This window comes from Macaca nemestrina, chromosome 11 (assembly GCF_043159975.1).
Source record: "Macaca nemestrina isolate mMacNem1 chromosome 11, mMacNem.hap1, whole genome shotgun sequence".
NCBI classification, from domain to species: domain Eukaryota; kingdom Metazoa; phylum Chordata; class Mammalia; order Primates; family Cercopithecidae; genus Macaca; species Macaca nemestrina.
In genome coordinates, this window is record NC_092135.1 from 88,767,977 (window position 1) to 88,773,976 (window position 6,000).

Genomic DNA, 6,000 nt, shown 5'->3' on the forward strand with positions numbered 1-6,000 from the left:
TTCACCAGCGGTCCCTCTTGTCCAAGCTCATGGCCCCGTCAATTAGGATTAGAATGTAAAAGCCAGTTTTATATGATTTTTTAAAAAAAACAAATCCATGATCAACTTCAAGAGAAATTATTTGTTCATTATCTTACTATTTGTGTTACACCTTTTTATACCTTTTCTCTTGGAGGTTTGATAAACGAAACTACCAGAGAAGCTGAATATTCTAGCGATACTAGATTTAGCTTAGCGCAAATAATGTGATTTCAAGAACTTCACATGAGCTCTTTTCAGCTTTGTTATATAGAAAACAGAAAAGCTGTATTAAATGAACTTCACATCCTCTTTCATATCTAACATTCTATAATTAAGGCGTCTCAAGGATTTGACTGTGTGGCAAACTCTGTTGATAGACTAATTTAACACCCATTCCCAGCTCCTCGCCTGTCCTCAGCTTTACTCCAAAAGTTGGGAAAGTTGGCCAGGCGCGGTGGCTCAAGCCTGTAATCCCAGCACTTTGGGAGGCCGAGACGGGTGGATCACGAGGTCAGGAGATCGAGACCATCCTGGCTAACACGGTGAAACCCCATCTCTACTAAAAAATACAAAAAAAACTAGCCGGGAGAGGTGGCGGGCGCCTGTAGTCCCAGCTACTCAGGAGGCGGAGGCAGGAGAATGGCGTAAACCCGGAGGTGGAGCTTGCAGTGAGCTGAGATCCGGCCACTGCACCCCAGCCTGGGCGACAGAGCAAGACTCCGTCTCAAAAAAAAAAAAAAAAAGTTGGGAAAGTTGAATATTCATTTTACTAGCTTTCTTTGCAGCCAGTGGCGGCCATGTAATCTCATGTATCTCATTCTGGCCAATAGGATATAAGCAGGACTCTATAAAGGAGAATTCTGGGAAGCTGTCATCACTCCTGTATTGGCAGAATTCTAAGATGGCCCCCGGTTATGTGTGTCCTGTATAGTCCCCTTCCCTTGAGTATGGCAGAACCATGGGATGTCACCCCCATCATTAGGTTACTAATCACTTGACTTTGAGTCAGTCTAAAGGGAAATATCCTGGGTGGGCCTAACAGAATCGGATGAACCTTTCAAAAGAGAGATGATTTTCTATTGGCCTCCAGGAAGAAAGCAAGCGGCTATCTTTTCAATTGCTTTGGAGCAACCTTTAGGAGCTCAGGGTCTTAGCCCTAGGAACTGAATTCTACCAACCACCAGTGAGCTTGAAAGAGGATCCTGAAGGCCGGGCACGGTGGCTCACTCCTGTAATCCCAGTACTTTGGGAGGCCGAGGTGGGCAGATCACGAGGTCAGGAGATCGAGACCATCCTGGCTAACACGGTGAAACTGTCTCTACTAAAAATACAAAAAATTAGCCAGGCAGGGTGTAGGGCGCCTGTAGTCCCTGCTGTTCGGGAAGCTGAGGCAGGAGAATGGCATGAACCCGGGAAGCAGAGCTTGCAGTGAACCGAGATCACGCCATTGCACTCCAGCCTGGGTGACAGAGCAAGACTCTGTCTCAAAAAAAAAAAAAGAAAGAAAGAAAAGAAAAAGAAAGAGGGCCCTGAGCCTCACATGACATGCAGCTCCTGCTGACACCTTGAATCCAGCCTGGTGATTTCTTGTAGAGAACTCAGCCAAGCAGTGTCCAGACTCCTGACTCATAGAACTGTGAGGCAGTAAATTCAAGTTGTTTTACACTGCTGTATTTTGTGGCAGTCTGCTATGCAGCAATAGAGAACCAAGGCAACTAACACAACTCCTTTCCACCTAATCTCAAAAGTCAGGTGCTTAAAAAACTACCTTATAAACATAAAGTAAAGGCCAAGTGAATCATAAAGCCACTGGCCCTGACCTCTTGCACCTTTAAAACTAAGGTGCAAGTCATCATGCAACCTCTCTGAATCTCATCTGTGAAGTCATTGGCCTAGGTGAACAGTAGAGTTTGACAAAACTTTTTTTTTTTTTTAGGCCAGGAAAAGAAATGTCTGCCTGTATAAGCCAATATGAAGTTAGCAAATGTTTCTTTTACTTGCAGTTAAAATGATTTCCAACTGATAAAGCAGACTTCCAAAAGCAGCATGAGCAAATTCTTATTTATTCATTGGCAAACATTTATAAAGAATACATAATGTTCCAGATAGGGGGAAAAAAATCTCCCAAAAATAAAAAAATATATATATTGCTTCTGTAGACTCATAGCCTCATGTAGCACAGAGCATGGGAAAGGGAAAAGGCAGAGAAATCAAGATACAACTAAAATATAGAGTGGTTAGGCTATGACAGTTATGAACAGAAGGTCTTAGGGAAGCTCAAAGCAGGGATACCTAGCACAGACATTCCGGGTGGTAGGGAGGGAAGGGCTGAATTGGGAGGTTTAGGGTATGGAGCAGAATTATGAGAGAGGAGTATGAGTTACTTGGAAGAAGCAGAGGAAGGGGTTTCTAGGCACAGAGAAGAGCAGAGGCCAATCAATAATCAAATAACCAACAACCATCAAGCACCTGGCGTGAGGCAGGGGCACATGCCAGATGCTACAGGGAGACGGAGATGTAAAGAACTTCGTCCTTGCCACGGGTTTTTATAATCATGCTGCAGCAGATGCTTCCCTTCCTCCACCCCAACCCCCGCCCCACCTTCCCCCTCCCGCACCGGGGACACAGCAGCCTGAGTGCTCTCTCTTGTCAACTAAGGACATTGCAAAAGGCACATACCACCCTTGCTGCCTTGCTCCCCAGATCATGCCCTTGGCAGCTGCCTCAGATGTGACTGCTTCCAGAAAGTGGCTTACCAACTATGGTGGGAGAATCTAGGTCAAGGTCCTTCAGGAATGTGCTGTGCACAGGCAATTCAAGAAAAGAGAAGTGGATTTGACAGGGAAGGCAAGTCCTGCAGCTTTTGAAGTAGAATCTTGGAGGCTTGCAGGCTTGGTCAAACTATGCCATCTCTCTTATCACATTATCATTCCTACAGCCTAGGAATTCGCTTGGAAATTACAGAAAGTCACTGTAAATCTTTGAACAAGTAAAGGAACAAACGTTGAAATAATAAAATGTGAATTCTGAAATAGGGCCTAGGGAAAAACACTGGAGGTAAAAAAGACTAAGGCAGATATTATTGCAGGAAGTTGAGAGCAACAACAAAATGAATCATATTTCACCCAATTGACTTGTCGAATCATATCTGAGGAGCAGGCAGGGTTTATAATGGCTAAAAAGAAGGAACTGAGAGGCAGGAAGAACCAGATGCCATTCTTATCTCAGAGGGCATCTTACTCAACCTCACCTGATCTTCCCAGGCTGCTGCGGGAAACTTCCCCGTGGCGGCAGTTCAGAAGCTTGCCCAAGGGCTGAGCAGTTTTATTTTGCTTTCTTTTGTTTTCTTTCTTTCTTTTTTTTTTTTAATGTCATAGGCCAGACGCAGTGGCTTACACCTGTAATCCCAGCACTTTGGGAGGCTGAGGCAAGTGGATCACCTGAGGTCAGGAGTTTGAGGCCAGCCTGGCCAACATGGTGAAACTCCGTCTCTACTAAAAATATAAAAATTAGCTGGGCATGGTGACGCACGCCTGTAATCTCAGCTACTTAGGAGGCTGAGGCAGGAGAATCGCTTGAATCTGGAAGGCGGAGGTTGCAGTGAGCTGAGATTGTGCCACTGCACTCCAGCCTGGGAGATGGAGAGAGACTTTGTCTCAAGAAAACTTAAAAAAAAGTCAGATTTACTGAAGTTTTATACATATATACACACACACATATGTATACATATATACACACACACATACATACAGCAAATTTACCCCTTTTCAGTCTACAGTTTGATAAGGTTTGACATATGCATACAGTCACGTAACCACCACCACAAGTAAGGCAAAGAATATTTCCACCACTCCAGAAAGCTGCTTTGTGCCTTTTTGTAGTCAACTCCTTTTCCCGCCTTCTGCAAACCACTGATATGATTTCTGTCTCTATAGTTCCACCTTTTCCAGAATGTCACATAAATGGAATCATATGGTAGATTGCCTTTTGTGTCTGGCCTCTTGCACTTCGCATAATGCAAGGCCAATTTTTAAAAGCTTCAGTATAAATGTTCTCTGCCAAGGTCATCTTTCCTTCAAATCTAAGGCAAAGTGGGTGAGCACCAATGTTCATGCTTGTCTTAACAAATTCACTGAAGTATGACTGTAGACCCTAAATCAAACCTGTGAAATACCAAGCAGTTTCTCTTTGTAATCTATTCTGATCTGTTGGCTCAAGCTACATTTGTACAATGCAAATGATAATAGAAGTCACAGCAAATGTATAAATGAATATTGTTCTACTTATTAACATTTAGAAATACATAATTTCATTTTAATCAATCAAGCACACTTATAGGCCTATAGTATTGTCCTTAAGGAACTTGCAAGACAGTATATAATTAAATCATAGTATTTTATTGCTGAAAGGGGTTTTAGTGATGATTTAGTCATCACGTCACAGAATTTCACAGTGGCAATGGCCTTCAAGACTATCCAGACCTGCTCAACATCTTAGATTTGAATTTCCCTGGTGGTGGCAAACTCCAGAGCAGACACACTAGATAAATGTGAAAAGCTGGCCAGTGGAAAGTGATGGGACCAGGGGCAAACTGGAGACAGTGTGACAGTGCCTATGGGCACTCAAACTCAATTTAAAGACAAACGCTGTGAAAAATCAATAAACACATATATTTGGGCTTGATTCAATCCTTGAGTCATCATAGCAAAATATCTTTCCATGGTAGTCCTCCCAGGTTTTGAGCTAGTGTTAGTGAACCCCAGAATCTAGGTTTGTGTACCCGATGTACAGTAAGCCTAACATCGACACATCAGCATTTAGGAGGAGAGAGAAAGTTTTACTCAATTTAGCCAAAGCGAGAGGGTAGCAGAGGCAGTCTGTCAAATCTGACCTGCCTTGAACATAACTGAGGTCTTTTATGAATAAGGTTGGTAGGTGGGAGGTGGAATCTCTGATGATCAAAGCTGTCTGCATTTGATCGGGCCAAGGACACCATGAAGGAGGTCTGCATAACCTAAGGATCATTTTTCTTTTTAAAAGAAAAACAGGCTGGGCACAGTGGCTCACACCTGTAATTCCAGCACTATAGGAGGCCAACGCAGAAGAATCACTTGAGTTTGGGAGTTTGAGACCAGCCTGGGCAACATGATGAGACCCCCCATCTCTACAAAAAATACAAAAATTAGCCAGGCATGGTGGTGCATGTCTGTGGTCCCGGCTGCTCAGAAGGCTGAGGTTGGAGGATCACTTGGGCCTGGGAGTTTGAGTCTGCAGTGAGCTGTGATTGCTCCACTGCGCTCTAGCCTGGGCAACAGAGCAAAGCCGTCACACAAAAAAAGAAAAAGACAAAGAAAAACAAACTCATCAATCTCATGGGCTGCCCTGGGGTTAGCGTAGGAAGTTAATCAATTACTAGTGACTACCCTCTACCAAAGTGACTGTGTACAAGCAAGCATTCATGGAGGAAGAAAAGGAAAAAGGAGATAGGAAATAAGTAAAACAAACATCTTACGATCGTTATAATAAAGGCTCAGCTACCCTAGTATAACAGGTGCTCCTGAGACCCTGGCCCATGTCTTTCCACTCTCACCAGTTCAGAGGGTACCAACCTGGCTTCTAACTGCCAGCAGCATAGTTCTTCTTTGCTATAGGATTTCTTGAACACTCAGCTCCTGCTTTAGTGCACTCTCACTGGGCAGGCAGGAAGTGTCAGGGGATTAAAACGGCCCTCCTAGAGCAGCTTTCCTCAACTGATGGAAATTTGTGTATAAATATTCCAGCTCCCTCCGCCCACAGGGAGAGGACTGTATTTTACACCGGCCCCCAGAATTCTCAAGTGGGATTAGGGTTCCTGTTACCACAGTGGACTCTCTTTTGACCATGTATCCTGTACTTCTGGGATCCTTTCCTTATCTCGCTTCCCCATTTCCTGCAGCCTTTCCTGAAATCAGCTGCCAGATGATCTATTTGTATGTGAAT

The 6,000-nt window shown here is 43.9% G+C and overlaps 1 long non-coding RNA gene across 3 annotated transcripts in view; it reads right to left on the bottom strand.

Moving 5' to 3' along the window:
* The window catches only part of LOC139356989 (uncharacterized), a 64,282-nt gene extending 58,543 nt beyond the window's left edge, over positions 1-5,739 (bottom strand). For all 3 annotated transcript variants that reach the window (XR_011609593.1, XR_011609595.1, XR_011609594.1), the window contains exon 1: positions 5,631-5,739. This is a non-coding gene — a long non-coding RNA (uncharacterized lncRNA). The remainder of the gene's footprint in view (positions 1-5,630) is intronic.
* Between the last annotated feature and the right edge of the window lie 261 nt (positions 5,740-6,000).